Source organism: Schistocerca americana, chromosome 1 (genome assembly GCF_021461395.2).
Source record: "Schistocerca americana isolate TAMUIC-IGC-003095 chromosome 1, iqSchAmer2.1, whole genome shotgun sequence".
Lineage (NCBI taxonomy): Eukaryota > Metazoa > Arthropoda > Insecta > Orthoptera > Acrididae > Schistocerca > Schistocerca americana.
Window position 1 is genome coordinate 1106937598 of NC_060119.1, and position 26559 is coordinate 1106964156.

The following is a 26559-nucleotide window of genomic DNA, read 5'->3' on the forward strand; positions in this document are numbered from 1 at the left end:
AGTCTGTTACCGCGTGACCGCTACGGTCGCAGGTTCGAATCCTGCCTCGGGCATGGATGTGTGTGATGTCCTTAGTTTAGTTAGGTTTAATTAGTTCTAAGTTCTGGGCGACTGATGACCTCAGAAGTTAAGTCGCATAGTGCTCAGAGCCATTTGAACCATTTGAACAACTCTGGTTCGACTCTCGGTAAGTTCGCGTTTTTTTTTTTCACCAAACGGCGGGGTGGGATGGTGTCAAATGTCTTTCTGAAGCCTAGGAACGCAACATCAACTGGGCTGAGTTTCGCAGGCCCTCTGTTTGTGGAATCCATGTTGATCTTTGTGGAGGTGATTTTCGTTCTCCAAAAACGAGGTAAAACATGTTTCATAATTCTCCAACCGACTGACGTACCGACCGATAAAAATGTAAATGTCGTGTGACTAGGGCCTCCCGTCGGGTAGACCGTTCGCCGGGTGCAAGTCTTTCGATTTGATGCCACTTCGGCGACTTGCGCGTCGATTTAGGTTAAGTAGTGTGCAAGCTTAGGGACTGATGGCCTTAGCAGTTAAGTCCCATAAGATTTCACACACATTTGAACATTTGTACAAATTGTAAATAGCTTTTCCTTCCCTGTACTTTACCCCTGCCACCTTTAGAATTTGACAGAGAGTATTCCAGTCAACATTGTCAAATGCTTTCTCTAAGTCTACAAATGCTAGAAACGTAGGTTTGCCTTTTCTTAATCTAAGATAAGTCGTAGGGTCAGTATTGCCTCACGTGTTCCAATATTTCTATGGAATCCAAACAGATCTTCCCCGAGGTCGGCTTTTACCAGTTTTTCCATTCGTCTGTAAAGAATTCGCGTTAGTATTTTGCAGCCGTGACTTATTAAACTGATAGTTCGGTAATTTTCACATCTGTCAACTCCTGCTTTCTTTGGGTAGGGAATTACTATATTCTTCTTGAAGTCTGAGGGTATTTCGCCTGTCTCAGACATCGTGCTCACCAGATAGTAGAGTTTTGTCAGGACTGGCTCTCCCAAGGCTGTCAGTAGTTCTAATGGAATGTTGTCTACTCCCGGGGCCTTGTTTCTTCTTAGGTCTTTCAGTGCTGTGTCAAACACAGTAGTTTCTTCTTAGGTCTTTCAGTGTTGAGTCAAACTCTTCACACAGTACTATATCTCCCATTTCATCTTCATCTACATTCTCTTCCATTTCCATAATATTGTACTCAAGCATATCACCCTTGTATAGACTCTCTGTATACTCCTTCCACCTTTCTACTTTCCCTTGTTTGCTTAGAACTGGGTTTCCATCTGAGCTCTTGATATTCATAAAAGTGGTTCTCTTTTCTCCAAAGGTCTCCCTAATTTTCCTGTAGGCAGTATCTGTCTTACCCCTAGTGAGATAAGCCTCTACATCCTTACATTTGTGCTCTAGCCATTCCTGCTTAGCCATTTTACGCTTCCTGTCGATGTCATTTTGAGACGTTTGTATTCCTTTTTGCCTACTTCATTTACTGCATTTTTATATTTCCTCCTTTCATCAGTTAAATCCAATATTTCTTCTGTTACCCACGGATTTCTACCAACCCTCTTCTTTTTACCTACTTGATCTTCGGTTGCCTTCACTACTTCATCCCTCAAAGCTACCCATTCTTCTTCTACTGTATTTCTTTCCCCCATTCCTGTCAATTGTTCCCTTATGGTCTCCCTGAAACTCTGTACAACCTCTGATTCTTTCCGTTTATCCAGATCGCATCTCTTCAATTTCCTACCTTTTTGCAGTTTCTTGAGTTTTAATCTACAGTTCATAACCAACAGATTGTGGTCAGAGTTCACGTCTGCCCCTGGAAATGTCTTACAATTCAAAACCCTGTTCCTAGATCTCTGTCTTACCATTATATAATCTATCTGATACCTTCTAGTATCTCCAGGCCCGCATCTCGTGGTCGTGCGGTAGCGTTCTCGCTTCCCACGCCCGGGTTCCCGGGTTCGATTCCCGGCGGGGTCAGGGATTTTCTCTGCCTCGTGATGGCTGGGTGTTGTGTGATGTCCTTAGGTTAGTTAGGTTTAAGTAGTTCTAAGTTCTCGGGGACTAATGACCATAGATGTTAAGTCCCATAGTGCTCAGAGCCATTTGAACCATTTTTAGTATCTCCAGGCTTCTTCCATGTATACAACCTTCTTTCATGATTCTTGAACCAAGTGTTAGCTATGATAAATTACGTTCTGTGCAAAATTCTACCAGGCAGCTTCCCCTTTCATTCCTTACCGCCATTCCATATTCACCTACTACGTTTTCTTCTCTTCCTTTGCACTATCTGAATAATTTCTTTTATCTCATCATACATTTCATCAATTTCTTCATCATCTGCAGAGCTAGTTGGCATATAAACTTGTACTACTGTAGTAGGCGTGGGCTTCGTGTCTATCTTGGCCACAGTAATGCGTTCACTATGCTGTTTGTAGTAGCTTACCCGCACTCCTATTTTTCTTATTCATTATTAAACTTACTCCTGCATTAGACCTATCTGATTTTGTGTTTATAACCCTGTATTCACCTGACCAAAAGTCTTGTTCCTCCTGCCACCGATCTTCACTAATTCCCACTATATCTAACGTCAACCTATCCATTTCCCTTTTTAAATTTTCTAACCTACTTGCCCGATTAAGGGATCTTACATTCCACGCTCCGATCCGTCTAGAACGCCAGTTTTCTTTCTCCTGATAACAACGTCCGGAGATCCGAATGGGGGACTATTTTACCTCCGGAATATTTTATCCAAGAGGACGCCATCATCATTTAACCATACATTAAAGCTGCATGCCCTCGGGAAAAATTACGGCCGTAGTTTCCACTTGCTTTCAGCCGTTCGCAGTACCAGCACAACAAGGCTGTTTTGGTTAGTGTTGCAAGGCCAGATCAGTCAATCATCCAGACTGTTGCCCCTGCAACTACTGAAAAGGCTGCTGCCTCTCTTCAGGAACCACACGTTTGTCTGGCCTCTCAACAGATACCCCTCCGTTGTGGTTGCATCTACGGTACGGCTATCTGTATCGCTGAGGCACGCAAGCCTGCCCACCATCGGCAAGGTCCGTGGTTCATAGGGGGGGGAGGGGGATGATGATGATGATGATTAGGACAACACAAAACCGAGTCCCTGAGCGGAGAAAATCTCCGACCCAGCCGGGAATCGAACCCGGGTCCTTAGGATTGACATTCTGACTCGCTGACCACTCAGCTACCGGGGGCGGCCGACGTACCGATATTCACCTATAATTATGTGCATCTGTACTCCGACTCCTCTCTAAAACGGGAATAACATGCGCTTTTTACAGTCGCGAGGTACCTTTCTGTGCTCCAACGACCTACGATAAACTGCTCAAGTAGGGAAGCAAATTCTTTTGCATAATCGCTACAGACTCTCACAGGTATCTCTAGTCCTGGTGCCTTTCCACTGTTAAACGATTGTATTTGGTTTTCTATTCCGCAATCGGTAATCTGAATACCAGCTGGTTCGGCTGGTGAGACCAAGGTGAGGGGAGGCAGCTGGGTTGTCAGTCTTCCGGCAGTGAGCATCTTACCGGTCAGCCATCACTCCAGGGTGAATGGCGGACAGTGGTGGGCTCGCGCGTGCCTGGCCGAAAGGCGAAGGTGGGATCTGGCCGCGTGGCAGCTGCCTTACCCCTTTCCAACAGGTACGGGGTGCTTCCTAGTGGTGATGACATCGTTTCCGAGCCACCACAGGATGCCTCGCCTGTTGGGCCAGTGGCCGATTCTCCGGCAAGGTCCCGACAGTCACAGAGGGCGGGCCTATTAGTTATAGGGAGCTCCAACGTTAGGCGGGTTATGGAGCCCCTCAGGAAAATAGCGGGTAGGTCGGGGAAGAATGCCAGTGTGCACTCGGTGTGCTTGCCGGGGGGTCTCGTCCGTAATGTGGAGGAGGCCCTTCCGGCAGCTATTGAACGCACTGGGTGTGACCGGCTGCAGATAGTAGCACATGTCGGAACGAATGACGCCTGCCGCTTGGGTTCTGAGGCCATCCTTGGTTCCTTCCGGCGGCTGGCTGATTTGGTGAAGACAACCAGCATCGCACGCGGAGTGCAAGCTGAGCTTAATATCTGCAGCATAGTGCCCAGAGTCGATCGCGGTCCTCTGGTTTGGAGCCGTGTGGAGGGTCTAAACCAGAGGCTCAGACGACTCTGCGACTATAATGGTTGCAAATTCATCGACCTCCGTTATTGGGTGGAGAACTGTAGGGCGCCCCCTAGACAGGTCAGGCGTGCACTACACACCGGAACCAGCTACTAGGGTAGCAGAGTACGTGTGGCGTGCACACGGGGGTTTTTTAGGTTAGAGGGACCCCCCCTTGGGCGAAACGATAAAATACCTGACGGCTTACCAGAGAGGACATTATCATCGTTGATAAAGAACGTCCGTCCTCAGAGACCAAAAACAGGAAAAGTTAACGTAATATTGGTAAACTGCAGGAGTATCCAGGGCAAGGTTCCTGAATTAGTATCTCTTATTGAAGGAAATAGTGCGCATATAGTATTAGGAACGGAAAGTTGGTTAAAACCGGAAGTGAACAGTAACGAAATCCTAGACACAGAATGGAATATATACCGCAAGGATAGGATAAACGCCAATGGTGGAGGAGTATTTATAGCAGTAAAGAATTCAATAATATCCAGTGAAGTTATTAGCGAATGCGAATGTGAAATAATCTGGGTTAAGTTAAGTATCAAAGGTGGGTCAGATATGATAGTCGGATGCTTCTATAGACCACCTGCATCAGCAACCGTAGTAGTTGAGCGCCTCAGAGAGAACCTGCAGAACGTCGTGAAGAAGTTTCGTGATCATACTATTGTAATAGGGGGAGACTTCAATCTACCAGGTATAGAATGGGATAGTCACACAATCAGAACTGGAGCCAGGGACAGAGACTCTTGTGACATTATCCTGACTGCCTTGTCCGAGAATTACTTCGAGCAGATAGTTAGAGAACCAACTCGTGAAGCTAACGTTTTAGACCTCATAGCAACAAATAGACCGTAACTTTTCGACTCCGTGAATGTAGAAGAGGGTATCAGTGATCATAAGTCAGTGGTTGCATCAATGACTACAAGCGTAATAAGAAATGCCAAGAAAGGAAGGAAAATATATTTGCTTAACAAGAGTGATAGGGCACAAATCGCAGAATATCTGAGTGACCACCATCAAACGTTCATTTCTGAGGAAGAGGATGTGGAACAAAAATGGAAAAAATTCAGAAACATCGTCCAGTACGCCTTAGATAAGTTCGTACCGACTAAGGTCCAAAGCGAGGGGAAAGATCCACCGTGGTATAACAATCATGTACGAAAGGTACTACGGAAACAAAGAAAGCTTCATCATAGGTTTAAGAGTAGTCGAATCATAGCTGATAAGGAAAAGCTGAACGAAGCGAAAAAGAGCGTAAAGAGAGCAATGAGAGAAGCATTCAACGAATTCGAACATAAAACATTGGCAAACAATCTAAACAAGAACCCTAAAAAGTTTTGGTCATATGTAAAATCGGTAAGCGGATCTAAATCCCCTATTCAGTCACTCGTTGACCACGATGGCACCGAAACAGAGGACGACCGAAGAAAGGCAGAAATACTGAATTCAGTGTTCCGAAACTGTTTCACTGCGGAAAATCGTAACACGGTCCCTGACTTCAGCCGTCGCACGGACGCCAAAATGGAAAATATTGAAATAAACGATATCGGAATTGAAAAACAACTGCTATCACTTAGTAGCGGAAAAGCATCCGGACCAGACGAGATACCCTTAAGATTCTACAGTGATTATGCTAAAGAACTTGCCCCCTTTCTATCAGCAATTTATCGTAGATCGCTGGAAGAACGTAAAGTACCTAGCGACTGGAAGAAAGCGCAGGTCGTTCCCATTTTCAAGAAGGGTCATAAATCAGATGCGAATAATTATAGGCCTATTTCGCTTACGTCAATCTGTTGTAGAATAATGGAACATGTTTTGTGTTCTCGTATTATGACGTTCTTAGATAATACAAATCTCCTTCATCATAACCAACATGGATTCCGCAAACAGAGATCATGTGAAACTCAGCTCGCCCTATTTGCCCAAGAAATTCACAGTGCCGTAGACACTGGCGAGCAGATTGATGCCGTATTCCTGGACTTCAGGAAGGCATTTGATACGGTTCCGCACTTACGTTTAGTGAAAAAAATACGAGCTTACGGAATATCGGACCAGGTTTGTGATTGGATTCAGGATTTCCTAGAAGAAAGAACACAACATGTCATTCTTAACGGTTCAAAATCTGCAGATGTAGAGGTAATTTCGGGAGTACCGCAGGGAAGCGTGATAGGACCTTTATTGTTTACAATATACATAAATGACTTAGTTGACAACATCGGTAGCTCCGTGAGGCTATTTGCAGATGACACGGTTGTCTACAAGAAAGTAGCAACATCAGAAGACTCGTACGTACTCCAGGAGGACCTGCAGAGGATTAATGCATGGTGCGACAGCTGGCAGCTTTCCCTAAACGTAGATAAATATAATGCGCATACATAGGGGCAGAAATCCATTCCAGTACGATTATGCCATAGGTGGTAAATCATTGGAAGCGGTGCCGGCCGAAGTGGCCGTGCGGTTAAAGGCGCTGCAGTCTGGAACCGCAGGACCGCTACGGTCGCAGGTTCGAATCCTGCCTCGGGCATGGTTGTTTGTGATGTCCTTAGGTTGGTTAGGTTTAACTAGTTCTAAGTTCTAGGGGACTAATGACCTCAGCAGTTGAGTCCCATAGTGCTCAGAGCCATTTGAACCATTGGAAGCGGTAACGACCGTAAAATACTTAGGAGTTACTATCCGGAGCGATCTGAAGTGGAATGATCACATAAAACAAATAGTGGGAAAAGCAGGCGCCAGGTTGAGATTCATAGGAAGAATTCTAAGAAAATGTGACTCATCGACGAAAGAAGTAGCTTACAAAACGCTTGTTCGTCCGATTCTTGAGTATTGCTCATCAGTATGGGACCCTTACCAGGTTGGATTAATAGAAGAGATAGACATGATCCAGCGAAAAGCAGCGCGATTCGTCATGGGGACATTTAGTCAGCGCGAGAGCGTTACAGAGATGCTGAACAAGCTCCAGTGGCGGACACTTCAAGAAAGGCGTTACGCAATACGGAGAGGTTTATTATCGAAATTACAAGAGAGCACATTTCGGGAAGAGAAGGGCAACATATTACTACCGCCCACATATATCTCGCGTAATGATCACAACGAAAAGATCCGAGAAATTAGAGCAAATACGGAGACTTACAAGCAGTCGTTCTTCCCACGCACAATTCGTGAATGGAACAGGGAAGGGGGGATCAGATAGTGGTACAATAAGTACCCTCCGCCACACACCGTAAGGTGGCTCGCGGAGTATAGATGTAGATGTAGATGAAGCCATACAGCTGCCAGACAACCGAGTGCCCAGCGACAGGTAATCGGTAGTTTTGCTCAGGCAGCAGGGCTTGAGGACGGCGGTTAGCCATCTGAACACCATAGTCTGAATGTAACTGGCTTCAAAGATGGTGGCCTTCGAAAATGAGATAGAACATGGCAACTTTGTGATCTTTCGAAATTCAGCAGTAATTCACAGTTTCATCATAGCACAAAACTAATCACATCAGTATATTCATGGCGCTGAGGTTCGTGTATTGATATGGTAATATTGTGAATATCATGAAAACTACAGAAGTTAGGTAGTCACAATAAATGAATACTCTTAAAAAATCAACGAAAATTAATCCTTACTGAGCGCTTCATGTGGTCTTAACAAACTAGGTACTGAATGATAGCTTAGGACTCTAGTTATCATTTCTGGTAACTACTTATTTATAAATATTTTATTTATTGAGAAACATTTTTCGTATCTTTTTAATTATGTGAATGTATCAGATCATAGTATTCTCCACAGGTGTGTAGCAAAAGAATGCAGCATGGCAATCCTTATACCTAAACATGTGACGTATGTCAAAATTATTACTTGATTTTTAGTGTATTTGATCAAATGTTAACTCAGTCTTATTACAGACACCCATCATTTGAAAGTTGTAGCTTGCATGTAAGATTTGACACCACCCTGAACAGAGCATAAAAAGACACATCTATACAGCAGGCAAACATGTTTCTGCTTGTTTTAACAATTTTTTTATTTACTATTTGTCATTAACATTCATGTTCAGTTTTCACGTTTTAATTTATCATGCTTATACTATTGTATGTAGTATAATGTGTATGGTCTGAGGGAGACAGGAAGAGAAAGATCTTTAGTTCAACATATATGTCATATCCGTAAGTCATGTATATTTTCAGTAGTGCTCCATTTTCTATATTGTAAGTATGTACATCGTGAATTTTTGAGGTTGAAATTGAAGGTTTAAAAGTCCGGGCGAGGGGTGGTCCTGGTCATTCTGAGTCGAGCGCTATTCTGGGCAGTCTGCATCTGGCGGTTGGTCTATACAGATCGGTCTTGAAGTAAAGTGTGGGGAGCTGATAGTGCAGTTTCAGATTTGTAAAAGTGACGGATTTTGGGCGGCAAGCGGCTGCGCGAATACTGTATTATTCGTTCATATATATATTAAGTTCCGAACGTAGTGAGACTTACAATCTGAGAGCTCGCTCAAACTTTAACATATTGTGAGCGTTAGATGATGTGCAGCATTGAATATTAAATTATTTCAGCAGCATTTTGGAATTAACAGTGGATAGATTGTGGGATCTATAAACGATTTCATGTGTTTTAGTATGTTGATCGGCATTGTGGACCTCATGTATTTATGACTAGCAAATATTTTGTGTTTAATGCAACGGTATAGAACTCATGTCCCAGTGGAGTTTAAACAGTACTTGATAAAGCTGCTAGCATTCCAATTATGCATTCAATCAAACTGTATTACATTTAATTGTTTATATTATTTTATTTTCATGCTAAGTGAATTACTGTAGGACCACCATTTTAAACATTTCATTACTTTGACTGATTGAATAAAGTGTCATTTCGTCCTGCTTAAACCCATTGGCATCGTCTATAAATCAATTATCCAGTAGTATGTGACCCATTTATCATTATTATTATTATTCTATTTTATTGTGACTTGGTTTTATTTAAAAATTTCATTGCATGCCAAGCTTGAATAATTAGACTAAAAGATCACAGGTTGCAATATTTTCTGCAGGGAGTTTAGCTGCTGGGCGTGAAATGAGACATGAACAGCTTGACCCTATGAGTATATCAGATCACAATTCTAAACAGAGTCGTGCATCACCCAACGGTGTCTAGCGCTTAATTTCGTCTTGGGAATTTTATTTAGTAAAGAGCATTAGTATTGGTATGTGTAAGTGTCTGTCATGTAAGTTCAAACGCTCTGATAAATGTACTTCCAGTGGCAGCAAATGTCTTATACACTACTGGCCATTAAAATTGCTACACCAAGAGGAGAAATGCAGATGATAAACGGGTATTCATTGGACAAATATATTATACTAGAACTGACATGTGATTACATTTTCACGCAATTTGGGTGCACAAATCCTGAGAAATCAGTACCCAGAACAACCACCTCTGGCCGTAATACCGGCCTTGATACGCCCGGACATTGAGTGAAACAGAGCTTGGATGGCGTGTGCAGGTACAGCTGCCCATGAAGCTTTAACACGATACCACAGTTCATCAAGAGTCGTGACTGAGGTATTGTGACGAGCCAGTTGCTCGGCCACCATTGACCAGACGTTTTCAATTGGTGAGAGATCTGGAGAATGTGCTGGCCAGGGCAGCAGTCGAACATTTTCTGTATTCAGAAAGGCCCGTACAGGACCTGCAACATGCAGTCGTGCATTATCCTGCTGAAATGTAGGGTTTCGCAGGGATCGAATGATGGGTAGAGCCACGGGTCGTAACACTGTTCAAAGTGCGGTCAATGCGAAGAAGAGGTGACCGAGACGTGTAACCAATGGCACCCCAAACCATCACGCCGGGTGATACGCCAGTATGGCGATGACGAATACACGCTTCCAATGTGCGTTCACCGCGATGTCGCTGAACATGGATGCGACATCATGTTGCTGTAAACAGAACCTGGATTCATCCGAAAAAATGACGTTTTGCCATTCGTGCACCCAGGTTCGTCGCTGAGTACACCATCGCAGGCGCTCCTGTCTGCGATGCAGCGTCAAGGGTAAGCGCAGCCATGGTCTCCGAGTTGATAGTCCGTGCTGCTGCAAACGTCGTCGAACTGTTCGTGCAGATGGTTGTTGTCTTGCAAACGTCTCCATCTGTTGACTCAGGGATCGAGACGTGGCTGCACGATCCGTTACAGCCATGCGGATAAGGTGTCTGTCATCTCGACTGCTAGTGATACGAGGCCGTTGGGATCCAGCACGGCGTTCCGTATTACCCTCCTGAACCCACCGATTCCATATCCTGCTAACAGTCATTGGATCTCGACCAACGCGAGCAGCAATGTCGCGATACGATAAACCGCAATCGCGATAGGATACAATCCGACCTTGATCAAAGTCGGAAACGTGATGGTACGCATTTCTCCTCCTTACACGAGGCATCACAACAACGTTTCACCAGGCAACGCTGGTCAACTGCTGTTTGTGTATGAGAAATCGGTTGGAAACTTTCCTCATGTCACACTTTGTGTGAATACTCTGAAAAGCTAATCATTTGCATATCACAGCATCTTCTTCCTGTCGGTTAAATTTCGCGTCTGTAGCACGTCATCTTCGAGGTGTGGCAATTTTAATGGCCATTAGTGTGTAATAGTTTAACCCAGTTGTAACAACAAAATGACGCAAGTTTAAACTGCAGCTCTTCAGCCATACGGGCTTAAAATTACACAATGGAAAGTAAAACATTGATAAGTGGTATGAAACAACTGCTGAAATCAAAAGCTGATGATCTCGGTGTGATGAAGATGAATTCCATGGTGACTGATGTGCTGTTGTTTTGTTGCTGAGAATGTTGCTTGGTGCTGTTGAGTTACTGGAGGCTGTCTCCAGATTCTCGATGAGCGGCCATAAGGCTGGTTAGGAGTTCTTGCGCCAAGGCGTTGCATTCGTCACCTGCTGGATTGTCGTTGGGGCATGTAGACGTGCTTCTATACATCACCCTAACACAGCCCAAAATACTGAACGCCTCCTAGCACGACCGAGCCCGCCTCCCAGCACACATGGTTATGCTAGTTACTGTAAAGAACTTCAACGGTTACATTTCAATAAATTTTTTTAACATAACATCTGTTACTTTGTTTATAATAGGTCATCAGATGATGGGCTAAACCCGAAACGCCTTGTGATAGTTAAGAAGCAAATTCAGAGAAAACCAGCCGCTGCTTTTAAGCAACCACGTATTTTTTGAAATCTCTTTCAATAATTATGTCTGAAGTAACCAGAGCTGATCAAAGGCTGCGGTTAATTGACAAATCAGGGTTTTCCGGTCAATGTGCTTAGACTAGTTACGCCTGGGACTGTCGCAGGGGGCTACAAAAAAGGAAGGAAGGGAGCCTCCTAGACGACGATGTCATTAGGGTCGGCATACAAACTCGATTACAACGTCACATGTATAAGCATTTAAAGGTAATACGAAGTAGCGATATGAAAGGAGACATCACGTGAAATCAGTATCAGGGGAGACGAATGGAAGGAGTAGTTTTTTTTAGATGTCCTTGGAAACTGCAGCGCATCTGTCAAGGAAATTGATTCAAAGACTCTAGCGCGGCGAATTCTGGAGTATTCTTCTGGCTTTTGGATTCCTTACCAAGTGGGCAGTCGTGATACCAAACATCAGTGAATTCAGAGTCACGCTGCTAGGACGGGTTAGTCTAGGTTAGAGGTTTTCAAACTGTACGTCACAGTCCCCATGGGCGTTGCAGCCTTGTAGCAGCATCACTGTGGACTCATAAAAATAATAATTTGATTTGCTTGCTTTCTGAGTAATGGAACAACGTGTTTGTTAATAGTGACATCTATGGGGGCCAGCAAGTTGTTACTATGGCAGCATAATAGTTGGCAGTCGGATCGTACTACATCTACATCTACATCTACATATATACTCCGCTGGCCACCAAGCAGTGTGTGGCAGAGGGCACAATTTGCGGGTCACGCGAGGGAAAAACGATTGTCTGAACGCCTCAATACGAGCTCTAATTTCCCTTATCTTTGAATTGTGATCACTGCACGATTTGAAAGTTGGTGGTAATAATATACACTCCTGGAAATGGAAAAAAGAACACATTGACACCGGTGTGTCAGACCCACCATACTTGCTCCGGACACTGCGAGAGGGCTGTACAAGCAATGATCACACGCACGGCACAGCGGACACACCAGGAACCGCGGTGTTGGCCGTCGAATGGCGCTAGCTGCGCAGCATTTGTGCACCGCCGCCGTCAGTGACAGCCAGTTTGCCGTGGCATACGGAGCTCCATCGCAGTCGTTAACACTGGTAGCATGCCGCGACAGCGTGGACGTGAACCGTATGTGCAGTTGACGGACTTTGAGCGAGGGCGTATAGTGGGCATGCGGGAGGCCGGGTGGACGTACCGCCAAATTGCTCAACACGTGGGGCGTGAGGTCTCCACAGTACATCGATGTTGTCGCCAGTGGTCGGCGGAAGGTGCACGTGCCCGTCGACCTGGGACCGGACCGCAGCGACGCACGGATGCACGCCAAGACCGTAGGATCCTACGCAGTGCCGTAGGGGACCGCACCGCCACTTCCCAGCAAATTAGGGACACTGTTGCTCCTGGGGTATCGGCGACGACCATTCGCAACCGTCTCCATGAGGCTGGGATACGGTCCCGCACACCGTTAGGCCGTCTTCCGCTCACGCCCCAACATCGTGCAGCCCGCCTCCAGTGGTGTCGCGACAGGCGTGACTGGAGGGACGAATGGAGACGTGTCGTCTTCAGCGATGAGAGTCGCTTCTGCCTTGGTGCCAATGATGGTCGTATGCGTGTTTGGCGCCGTGCAGGTGAGCGCCACAATCAGGACTGCATACGACCGAGGCACACAGGGCCAACACCCGGCATCATGGTGTGGGGAGCGATCTCCTACACTGGCCGTACACCACTGGTGATCGTCGAGGGGACACTGAATAGTGCACGGTACATCCAAACCGTCATCGAACCCATCGTTCTACCATTCCTAGACCGGCAAGGGAACTTGCTGTTCCAACAGGACAATGCACGTCCGCATGTATCCCGTGCCACCCAACGTGCTCTAGAAGGTGTAAGTCAACTACCCTGGCCAGCAAGATCTCCGGATCTGTCCCCCATTGAGCATGTTTGGGACTGGATGAAGCGTCGTCTCACGCGGTCTGCACGTCCAGCACGAACGCTGGTCCAACTGAGGCGCCAGGTGGAAATGGCATGGCAAGCCGTTCCACAGGACTACATCCAGCATCTCTACGATCGTCTCCATGGGAGAATAGCAGCCTGCATTGCTGCGAAAGGTGGATATACACTGTACTAGTGCCGACATTGTGCACGCTCTGTTGCCTGTGTCTATGTGCCTGTGGTTCTGTCAGTGTGATCATGTGATGTATCTGACCCCAGGAATGTGTCAATAAAGTTTCCCCTTCCTGGGACAATGAATTCACGGTGTTCTTATTTCAATTTCCAGAAGTGTATGTTCTACATCCTCGGCGAAGATCGGATTTTGGAATTTAGTGAGCAGCTCCTTCCGTTTAGCGCGTCGTCTATCTGCAAGTGTGTCCCACTTCAAACTTTCTATGCGATTTGTAACGCTCTCGCGATGGCTAAATGTACCAGTCACGAATCTTGCCGCTCTTCTTTGGACCTTCTCAGTCTCTTGAATCAGACCCAATTCGTAAGGGTCCCATTCAGACGAACAATACTCTAATACTGGACGAACTAACGTATTGTAAGCAATTTCCTTTGTTGAAGGACTGCATCGCTTCAGGATTCTACCAATAAACCGCAATCTAGAGTTCGCCTTGCCCGTTACTTGTGTAATCTAATCGTTCCATTCGAGATCATTTCGAATAGTCACACCCAGATACTTGACGGATGTTACCGCTTCCAAAGACTGGGCATTTATTTTGTACTCGTACGTCAGTGAGGATTTTCGTCTTGTTATACGCAGTAGGTTACACTTACTAATATTGAGATAAAACTGCCAGTTATTACACCATGCATTTATTTTCTGCAAATCCTCACTGATTCAGTCACAACTTCTGTGTGATACTACTTTCCTGCAGACTACAGCATCATCGGCAAACAGTCTAATGCCGCTGTCAATACCATCAACCAGATCGTTTATGTAAATCGTAAAAAGCAGTGGACCTACTAAGCTGCCCTGGGGGACACCTGAAGTTACGCTTGTTTCTGTTGAAGTCACCCCATTCAGGACGACATACAGCTCTCTGTCTGTTAGAAAACGTTTTATCCACCCGCGTATGTCATCGGATAGACCGTAAGCGCGCACTTATTGGAACAAGCGACAGTGCAGTACTACACTACAGGCCATTAAAATTGCTACACCACGAAGATGACGTGCTACAGACGCGAAATTTAACCGACAAGAAGATGATGCCGTGATATGCAAATGAGTAGCTTTGCAGAGCATTCACACAAGGTTGGCGCCGGTGACGACACCTACAACGTGCTGACATGAGGAAAGTTTCCAACCGATTTCTCATACACAAACAGCAGTTGACCGGCGTTGCCTGGTGAAAAGTTGTTGTGATGACTCATGTAAGGAGGAGAAATGCGTACCATCACGTTTCCGACTTTGATAAAGGTCGGATTGTAGCCTATAGCGACTGCGGTGTATCGTATCGTGACATTGCTGCTCGCGTTGGTCGAGATCCAATGACTGTTAGCAGAATATGGAATCGGTGGGTTCAGGAGGGTAATACGGAACGCCGTGCTGGATCCCAACGGCCTCGTATCACTAGCAGTCGAGATGACAGGCATCTTATCCGCATGGCTGTAACGGATCGTGCAGCCACGTCTCGATCCCTGAGTCAACAGATGGGGACGTTTGCAAGACAACAACCATCTGCACGAACAGTTCGACGACGTTTGCAGCAGCACGGACTATCAGCTCGGAGACCATGGCTGCGCTTACCCTTGACGCTGCATCACAGACAGGAGCGCCTGCGATAGTGTACTCAACGACGAAATTGGGTGCACGAATGGCAAAACGTCATTTTTTCGGATGAATCCAGGTTCTGTTTACAGCATCATGATGGTCGCATCCGTGTTTGGCGACATCGCGGTGAACGCACATTGGAAGCGTGTATTCGTCATCGCCATACTGGCGTATCACCCGGTGTGATGGTATGGGGTGCCATTGGTTACACGTCTCGGTCACCTTTTGTTCGCATTGGCGGTAGTTTGAACAGTGGACGTTACATTTCAGATGTGTTACGACCAGTAGCTCTACCCTTCATTCGATCCCTGCGAAACCCTACATTTCAAAAGGATGTTACAAGTCCTGTACGGGCCTTTCTGGATACAGAAAATGTTCGACTGCTGCCCTGGACAGCACATTCTCCAGATCTCTCACCAACTGAAAACGTATGGACAATGGCCGAGCAACTGGCTCGTCACAATACGCCAGTCACTACTCTTGATGAACTGTGGTATCGTGTTGAAGTTGCATGGGCAGCTGTACCTGTACACGCCATCCAAGCTCTGTTTGACTCAATGTCCAGGCGTATCAAGGCCGTATTACGGCCAGAGGTGGTTGTTGTGGGTACTGATTTCTCAGGATCTATGCACCCAAATTGTGTGAAAATGTAACCACATGTCAGTTCTAGTATAATATATTTGTCCAATGAATACCCGTTTATCATCTATATTTCTTCTTGGTGTAGCAATTTTAATGGCCAGTAGCGTAATTATTGTCTTTGAGTAAAAGCGTCATGTCTGTTCGTCTCACTGCGCATTTCTTTCAGCTACCTTCTGTGCCATACTGTATCAAGCATCATCGATCTGTGCTACTTGGTGGTGGCGTTTCATGAGAAAGTTAGGTTCGTCCTTAAGTTTTGCACGCCAGTTTGTTAAGCGTCTTATGGAATACAGGGCACTAAGGCAATTCGTCGTTTTCAACAAACTAGAATTGTTCTCTTCAACAAAGAGGAAATGGCATTGAGCCGTGCTGCGGCTCGCGTTGGTGCTATTTGTAGGTTTCCGCCCTCTGTTGGAGGTCTGACGGTATCGTTTAGTTGGAATGGTTACGGTTGTTTGTCTTCTTCTCGTGTTGACTGGCGCCACTCGGTTTCGCAGGCGTTGCCTGTCCGCTAGCGGCAGCAGCGGCGGTTATCGATATGTAGTAACTGTTGCCCTATCTTTGGGCGACGTCGTTGTTTTTCCGGGTCGTGTGAGTGCGCCAGTTCGGTTGGGGACTCAGGAGACGCCAGGTCCGCGCAGTGCCAGAACACGCCGGGACCGCTGGCGGCACACATAGACTGCCGGTCACGAGGGTGCACGACCTCGTCGTAAACCGGATCCAGCAAGCTTTAAGATGAGTGCATTTCAATCCAAGTAGAGAAACCTCCACCATTGTGACATCTCGCGATCCTCCAGTGTTTGGGTTCGTGTTGCTGCTCGTAGTGTCGCTGTGGCGAAGAGCAGCTTGGGGAAGGCGGATTTGATTTGCTTTCCTCGACTTCTTATTACTATTTACTGCGTTCAACTTGTTACTGTTTGTTAAGTTCAACCAGCGGTATTTTTTCTTGCCTGGTGTCCGCTAAGTCCCCAGATAACTGCCCTGGGGGTTAGTGTATGTAACGGCAGTGTACGTTTCCTCGCCTTGCCGCTGCTGTCCGGTAAGGCTTGTAGTTTTAACAGATTTCTTGAGCGTAGGCCGGCTGGTGATTCTTCTACTCTGGTGATAGTGATTCCTTTCTCGCTCCGGGTGCTCTAAACACAGTATTCTGGGGACGTAGTATAGACCGCCGGTTCCTGCTTTAGCGTATTGTTCCATCGTTGTATTTGGTTTATCGGAAGTCAGGTAGCTTCAGCAAGATTGTCATTAGTCATTCGTTATACTGCTACTAGTCTGAGCTACCATCTTGTGAAGTGAATGCAACTCTTGGCTGCCTTTCTCATCGCTCGCGAAAGTGCTTGTTGCCGGACCTTCCCAGAGGTCGATTCCTGGAGCACCGTCTGTGGCCCCTTGGATCTTGTAAGACATGTGTGTTCTAAAAGGAGGTCTGATGGCCAGTGGTTCACTGTAGCGCTCCTTCAGCCGACGCCTTCTGCTGGTATAATCTGCCTCACTACCCTTTAAGGAACTTATGTACTGGTCCTTGTGTTTTATTATTGTATTATTTATTACAATACCTGGTAATGCCTATACTAAAGGTTATATATGTCTAGATAATAGTTCTGGTTGCCTTCTGGAATAAATCTAGCAGTTTAGTGTTCAGTGGATGTTAAGGGCTGTGTTACGAAGATTACCATCATCCATCATGTTATTTCACCCGTTTGGTGATCAGTTGCTTTTTTTTTTTTTTTTAATTAACCTTTGCTATTGTACCGGGTGATCAAAAAGTCAGTATAAATTTGAAAACTGAATAAATCACGGAATAATGTAGATAGAGAGGTACAAATTGACACACATGCTTGGAATGACATGGGGTTTTATTAGAACCGAAAAAATACAAAAGTTCAAAAAATGTCGGACAGATGGCGCTTCATCTGATCAGAATAGCAATAATTATCATAACAAAGTAAGACAAAGCAAAGATGATGTTCTTTACAGGAAATGCTCAATATGTCCACCATCATTCCTCAAACAATAGCTGTAGTCGAGGAATAATGTGAACAGCACTGTAAAGCATGTCCGGAGTTATGGTGAAGCATTGGCGTCGGATGTTGTCTTTCAGCATCCCTAGAGATGTCGGAGATCACGATACGCTTGCGACTTCAGGCAACCCCAAAGCCAATATTCGCACGGACTGAGGTCTGGGGACCTGGGAGGCCAAGCATGACGAAAGTGGCGGCTGAGCACTGGATCATCACCAAACGACGCGCATCTGTCGGACATTTCGTGAACTTTGTTTTTTTTGGTTCTAATAAAACTCCATCTCATTGAAAGCATGTGTGTCAATTTTTACCTCTCTATTTACATTATTCCGTGGTTTATTAAGTTTTCAAATTTATACCGACTTTTCGTTCACCCGGTATTTACTGTTTTACAGCAGGTTTTTAATTTTTTTTATATTATTGCCGTTCCTGGTGTGTAAGGCCTTTTGCCGTGATTGTGATTATTTGCCTTAAAATTCTAACTTGGTATTTGTATTTTAGCAGTAAGCCTTAAAACCTTATTTACTGCCATTCCTGGCGTCTGACGCTTTCTGCTGTATTTCTGACGACTTACCTTTAATTCTTCAGTACCTGTAAGTTGTAAATTGCAGCGAGTTCTTAAACAATTCTTAATTTATTGCCATTCTTGGCGTGTAAGGCCTGCAGCCCAGATAACTTTATCTGGTGTATCTGTATTTAATGGTGATTTGCTAAATTGTAACTCACTGAAAACGCTATTATTTACATAGTTGTTCATTCCTACATTAATAACGTGTGGTATTTTTATTTATTGTTGAGTCTGGAATTGTTGTTGTGTTGTTGTTGTGGTCTTCAGTCCTGAGACTGGTTTGATGCAGCTCTCCATGCTACTCTATCCTGTGCAAGCTTCTTCATCTCCCAGTACCTACTGTAACCTACATCCTTCTGAATCTGCTTAGTGTATTCATCTCTTGGTCTCCCTCTACGATTTTTGCCCTCCACGCTGCCCTCCAATACTAAATTTCTGACCCCTTGATGCCTTAGAACATGTCCTACCAACCGATCCCTTCTTCTTATCAAGTTGTGCCACAAACTCCTCTTCTCCCCAATTCTGTTCAATATCTCCTCATTAGTTATGTGATCTACCCATCTAATCTTCAGCATTCTTCTGTAGCACCACATTTCGAAAGCTTCTACTTTCTTCTTGTCCAAACTATTTATCGTACACGTTTCACTTCCATACATGGTTACACTCCATACAAATACTTTCAGAAACGACGTCCTGACACTTAAATCTATACTCGATGTTAACAAATTTCTCCTCTTCAGAAACGCTTTCCTTGCCGTTGCCAGTCTACATTTTATATCCTCTCTACTTCGACCATCATCAGTTATTATGCTCCCCAAATAGCAAAACTCCTTTACTACATTAAGTGTCTCATTTCCTAATCTAATTCCTTCAGCATCACCCGACTTAATTCGACTACATTCCATTATCCTCGTTTTGCTTTTGTTGATGGTCATCTTATATCCTCCTTTCAAGACACTGTCTATTCCGTTCAACTGCTCATCCAAGTTCTTTGCTGTCTCTGGCAGAATTATAATGTCATCGGTGAACGTCAAAGTTTTTATTTCTTATCCATGGATTTTAATACCTACTCCGAATTTATCTTTTGTTTCCTTTACTGCTTGCTCAATATACAGATTGAATAACATCGGGGAGAGGCTACATCCCTGTCTGACTCCCTTTCCAACCACTACTTCCCTTTCATGCCACTCTACTCTTGTAACTGCCATCTGGTTTCTGTACAAATTGTAAATAGCCTTTCGCTCCCTGTATTTTACCCCTGCCACGTTCAGAAATTGAAAGAGAGTATTCGAGTCAACATTGTGAAAAGCTTTCTCTAAGTCTACAAATGCTAGAAACGTATTTTTGCCCTACCTTAATCTATCTTCTAAGATAAGTCGTAGGGTCAGTATTGCCTCACGTATTCCAATATTTCTACGGAATCCAAATTGAGCTTCCCTGAGGTCGGCTTCTACCAGTTTTCCCATAGTCTGGAATTACTGGTTTAAAATAAATTGTGTGTAACTGTAAAAGGCAACCAGTAGTAACTGATTACGGCCCCGTCCACAATCGTAACCGAATTCTGCCCCCCCTTCCCCCCCCCCCTCCCCTCCCTTGACTACCAGGTTTCAGGCAAAGCTCTATTTGAAGAAGTCATCGTTACAGCAACGTTCACCAAGAAGTGCGAAGCGTTAGTAAATTATTTGGTGCCAAGCGTCAGGCTTGCGACAGTACAATGCACGACCGCAGCGCAGTGGCTCTGGCTGGCCGGTTGCCTACTCAACATGCGCCTGCCCGCGGTCGAGCTGAGGTGTGCCGAGGACGCCCTTGCTCGAGGGGCAGCCTAGACAGCCTTTGAAAGCTTAACAGAAATGCTTGGGAAATTAGTGGTTTCTCCATTTTTAGGGCACTCTGCCGCTCCCCAACTGAGCACTGAATTAATCTAAACTGGTTGTGGAGCAGGGAAAAAAAAGACTGTAGGAACCTGAGCGGCGGGAAGCTGTATTTGAGAAATACTCAACCACCATTACGCTACAACCAGCGTTTATTTCTCAGGTGAATCAAGAGAATAAGATGAGAAAGATTAAGGCGCCTACATCGGCACATTTCGCTCAATACGTAAATGAAATACCACAGAAAAACGGTAATGTTGATATGGTGCGGTGGCTTACGGAGTATGTATGTAGATGTAGGTTGGGAAGGGTGGAGAAGTAAACTAGCATGTTCTTTCCAAATAAATTATGTAGGCATTTTCCTAGGCGGTTTAAGGAAGTCACGATTAAATTGAACTGTTAAGTGGAACTACAGTTCTCCAGAATGAGTCACTACGCCACCTCTCGATAGGAAGTGGTGAGAAAATGGAGAAGTCTCTAGTTTGATAAATGACAACGAACTGACCCTCTGACACTGTGTTTTCCAGCAGCGGAACGGCCACTTTGAGTTTCTAGTGTTTGGCGTTAGACAGCGAACGCATGCTGTGCTTGGAATAAAACGCAGACATCACTTCGCCATTTGCTATAGCTTGAGAGATGTGGCTGTTGAGTGGGTGTCACAAATTTTATTTGTTTTTTGTGTCGAAGGTGGTGAACAGTGTAATTTTCAGCACCGGTTTATAGTTAATACTATACTAGTATTAATATTTCAGTAGTCTAATGTAGATTGTATTGCAATAATGAAATCCGGTTCACTAAGGCAGGCCGCGTAGTGTTTCTGTCAAGTTTTAATGTGCAGTTTCAGGTGGGTAGCATGGACCATAACAAAACTACGGATGATATGGGCCATAAAAGTAAATCTTTTTTCTTCTTTTTTCTTGTTGGACAGGACACCAAGGTTCAAGACAAAACCTGCTGGTGAGGATTGAGGGAGTGTTCTGAGACTGCAACGAAGCAAGCGCTTTCAAGTCTTACAGAAGGCGAAATGACTGAATGGGCTGCTGTCGATTGTTTTAATATTCCTAGAAATACAATACGAAACTTCGACAAAGCTCGTACTAATTTTTATTCTTTGGTGAATCCTGGAACTATTGTCAGGTGGGTTGGCACGCCTGCCGCGCGAACGAGATGCTGGGAATCAGTGAAACAAGATGGCGGCACCCTTGCAGGCTTGCAACGAAGTCGAACAGCGGAGTATCATTAGATTTCTATTAGCTGAAGGGCTGAAAGCAATCTAAATTCACCGTGAAATGGCAGTGTAATATGGCGAAAGTTGTTTCAGTCGGAAACAAATATTCGAATGGGCAGATAAGTTCGATCGGGGTGTGACAAGTGTTGAAGATTCGCCACGTTCAGGACGCTCTGTTTGTGCAGTCACGGAGAACAAAATTATGAGTGTTTATGTGTTGATATGGGAAGACATGAGTATTATCGTGAGTGATATAGCAGTAACAATGAACATTAGTCCAATATGACAAACATCCGAATAATAAAAACCCGAAACTAGTCATAATCAAGTAACAAAGAGAACTAAAACTTTGGCTGATTTCGATACTGAAATAGCACCATAAGTTGCTGACTCTTCAACATCCCAGCATGCTGGACATCCGATTAACATTAGTGTCCGATCTACCTACCACATTGTTTCTGACTTACTGATGATGTTCAAGAAAGTGTGTACGAGATGGGTTCCAAAACATTTGACATCAGAAATGAAAGAAAGGTAGATGGATATGTGCAGGGAGCTTTTACAACAGTACGAGGCTAAAGAGGTGGCATTTCTTCACTTTCTTCACCGTACTGTAACGGGAGATAAAAGCTGGTTGCATTTTTAACCAACCAAAAGAAGCTCTTAGTGGCTCAAGGTTCGCTGATGATGAGGAAGTCCAGGTAGCAGTGCGTAACTAGTTACCGACACGCTACCAAGACTTCTTTGCACGTGGAACTGAGCAACTTGTACAGCGCTAGCGTAAGTGCATAGAACTAGAAGCAGGATAATGTTGGAAAATAAGTAAGTGTTGTATTCCATACTCGTAATAGATTCTTTAAAAATTTTTCCTTTTTTTATTACTGAATGACCCTTGTCCGCTGAAAAGATGTTTAAAATCAGTTGTAGGGAAATAACAGACTTCTATGACTCCTCAAATGGTTTTTTTTAAACCAACGTTTTTCGTGGAGAACTGGATCCAGTGTGAAACATGTGAGTGCTGGACTCATGAACTTTCTGCGTACATTAAGGATTCATTGTATTATAAAGAAAACAGTTCTTTTGTGTTTTCAACTCAGAAAATTAGAGAAGTATTGTTTTCCTAACTTGTGTCGTGTGATAAAACCAAAATATTATTATCCGTAGTAGAATTTGCGTCTCCGTTGAAAATGTTTACTGTACTTTTTTATTACATTGTGTTTTTTATATATAAACAGCTTACGGTTTTTTTTAAACAAGCAAACATTTTTTTAATTTAAATATCTCTATTTTCTTATATGTCACAAATTGCCCGACATTTTCAACACCATCTGGAAATTTAAATCTTTCATATCTTTACATGCTGTGTGTCATTTTCATTAGAATTCTTTTTTTCACCATTTACAACAAAACAAATTTTCAACTAAAGGTTTATGTCGTTATACCTCAGTTCAAAACAACAATAAAAATTTTATATCAATTTTGGCTTAAGTGGCCCGCTGTTCCCCTATACTAATTTTCCACGCCACTTAAAGTTATGTTTTCTCTGAGAACCAAACTGCGTTTATATCAGGTATAAATAGTTTTCTTTTCCTTAATCGGTAATGACCCTTATTTTCTCCACGTCAATGTTAACAGCACTATTGTTTGTTCAGATTCAGTCATGATGAACAGGTCTTCCCAGACCCTTCCAGCACTTTCACCGTCTTTCACAATAAAATCCGCTTATGTCCATCCTACTGTACAGGATGTATGAGAAGTCCCTGTATCCCACTCTAACTCCTAAATTAGGAAGAACATTGTTTCATTACCATCCCTGCTTTGACGACTTCTATTGTGATCAGTATTGTTTTGCTTCCGTATTGCATTGTTTCGGTTGTGAAGTCATGGCCGATGCGATGTGGGTGCAGTTACTGTTCATTAGCAATTAGTGGCGTGTGTGTGTGTGTGTGTGTGTGTGTGTGTGTGTGTGTGTGTGTGCGCCCACAACCGTCCACAGACAGGGCAAACAGTGACAGACTCACCTCGTGAAACAACACACTACGTGGTTGGGAGAAACATGCTTTTATTTCAGGTAGTGTCGAATACATGTCATGTTGGATGTCAAAGGAAAGATGAGCCATCGTCGCTCGATCAGTTGAGCAGTCTCCAAAGAAATCCACTCATAAAAGAGCAGCGAAGTTCACATATCGCTATCAGCAGTGCCTGACCACTTTTAAAAATATTTTAAAATGGTTGCGAATGTATTGTCCAACAGCAGTGTGTAGCACAGACTTGCAGCCTGTCGTGATTTGTTCGGGCATTTTTCAAATGGCGTGTATCGTTCAAGAGTGTTATTTTATAACGAATGTGAGCGATATCTCAGTCCACACAGGAGGAATCCTCATTTTGTGCAGAATTTGGCAAGGAAAGTGTCTCATCTTATAATAGGGAGTTGGATGGCATCACATTACCTGCTCGACCCATATTTTTTAAAGAGTATGTGAGTGAATGTTCTTATCTTGACATGATGTGAACGTGATTAATGAGTCAGACAAGGGAATTATGGATTATGTCTGACTACAGTAGGATGAAGATCCAAAATGTTCAAATGTGTGTGAAGTCCTAAGGGACCAAACTACTGAGGTCATCAGTCCCTAGACTTACACACTACTTAAACTAACTTAAACTAGCTTATGTTAAGAACAACACACACAACCATGCCCGTGACATGACGCCTCAAAGCGGGCTCCACTCTGCGCTGTGAAGATCCAACACACTTTGTTATTCACATGACTGTGTGAGTTCCTTGATGAACAATTTATAGGCTACTGGATTGGGTTTGATTAAGTAACATCTCCAACCCCATTGCAATTGCCACCATGAAGCCTAGGCTATATCACATGAGGGATCTCATTGGGGGCAGTAATGAGTCCCATGTGGCGAATCGTCAGGACAATGAAGGGTTATGCTCAAGTGCTCAGAAAGTCTTTTAAAGTGTTACTCCTTAGATGCTCCGCAAGATGTGTCAATGAGGGCATGGCGGCACGTAGACCTCTCATTAAGGCACGGTCGTCCTGTTAAGAACGTTTGGCTACGTAGTTTTCGCCTGTAACTACTCCAATACAAGATATGCTATTTCGACTTAGGGATACAGAGACTTCTCAGCCACGCTGTATACCAGCTAGTTGTTGTACAGGATTCACTGTCACGTATTTGGACATTCTGTTTTTATGTGTTCAAAAGAAAACAGCAGACATTGAACAATTTTCTTCTTCTCTACATTTGTGATCCATCTGATGCCCGCACGCATACGAATATCTTTGAAGATTTTTGCATGCAAAAGCATCGAAGGCTTCTGACGGAAACACAAGGCAGTCAGTTCCGTGGTACAATTTGTCGTCTCCATCCCTCTTGTTCAACTGGATGAAGTCGAATAACTTCCACTGCAATGGCGCCTCCGGACAACCTGCTCCTTGACCAGCCCTTGAAGGACTCATCTTGGTGATTGGCTGAATTATTTTAGGGAAGACGTAGCAATCTAAGACTGCCTGGCCAAACAATAGTTTTATACTTTGCTACTTTTGCATACATGCCCAATGTAGAGATTTATTGAGGAGATGTTCAGTGGGCAGTACGATGAGAAATGTGTACAATACTGTTCTGTGATGGACGTATGGCGAAACTTGATACAAGCCGTAAAAACCTAACACGAAAACTGTTTATTGTTGCAACTGATTTCAACAATTACACTACAGAAAAATAGCTAGTTAAATGTACATCAAACACGTATAAAGTAAAATCGACTTCACGGGCACCAATTGTTGGTACTGACGACTATCGCAAATCTCAGAAGGTCGTTAGTATCTCATATCTCTGCACTCATATAGAATTAAAACTGAAACTCATCTTTCTTAATCACACCTTGTAGGAGGGTCAGATAGTAAGTATCAGCACTTTAATTCTAGTTGTCTTTAGAAAGGCAGTACGGCTTAGTGTACTACCCAGCTGCCAGATGGCACTGTTCTCTTGGTTTTTATGACAGGTTGCAGTGTTGTCACACCAGTTCGGTTTCCGCTCATACGAAGTAACTATCGTTGCGTCACTCTCCATTTACACCAGTGAAGAACAACATTCTGTAAACAGCATCCCCACTCATAAGCCACAGATATCGATAACCCTGTGCACTTGTCGAACGTGAATAGCCTGTGCAGTGTAAATTGTCAACACTACATCTCGAAAGGGACTGATTCCTGTTGTGTGCGACTTTGTACGCAATAGTAAGGAGAGGGGGGGGGGGGCTACAGATTGGTGCGGCAGTTATAGTCGAAGGAGAGTTGGACAGGAGTAGAAATTACTAGCGGACAAGTTAACACAGCAAACAGAAGATTTACACGGTGTTTTAAAAAGAATATACGTGTTTCGAATGCATATATTTATTAAACATTGAGACATACGAATATGAAACTTTACACACATATTTACGAATCTCTCAAGTTCAGATTACAGATGTTCAATATGTCCCCAATCAGGGACACGAACGATATCACATCGATACTGAAATTCCTCCCATAGTCGGGCGAGCATGACCTTCGTCACTGATGTTATGGCAGTACGGATCCGGTTCTTCAACTCTTCCAGGTTCTGTGGGAGTGGTGGTGCATAAACGTTGTCTATAACGAAATCCCACAGGAAGAAGTCAGAGGGTGTCGACTCCGGTGACTGTGGAGCCAGGCTGAGACATGCTGAGTCGCCAGCTCCTTGATGACCCATCCAACGGTTCGGTAGAGTTTCAGTCAGATATTCACAAATTTGGTGACTCCAGTGAGGGGGTGCCCCGTCTTGTTGAAAAATGAAGTTGTCTTCGTGCAGCGTCGGAAACAACCAGTTTTGTAACATAGCGAGATACTACTGACCGTTAACCGTGTTTCCATCAAAGAAGAATGGGCGGTAAATAGATGATCGGGATATCGCACAAAACACATTGACTTTGGGCGAATCTCGTACATGTTTAATGGCTGCATGTGGGTTCTGTAGGCCCCAAATTCGAACATTGTGTTTGTTTACCTGACCACTAATATGGAA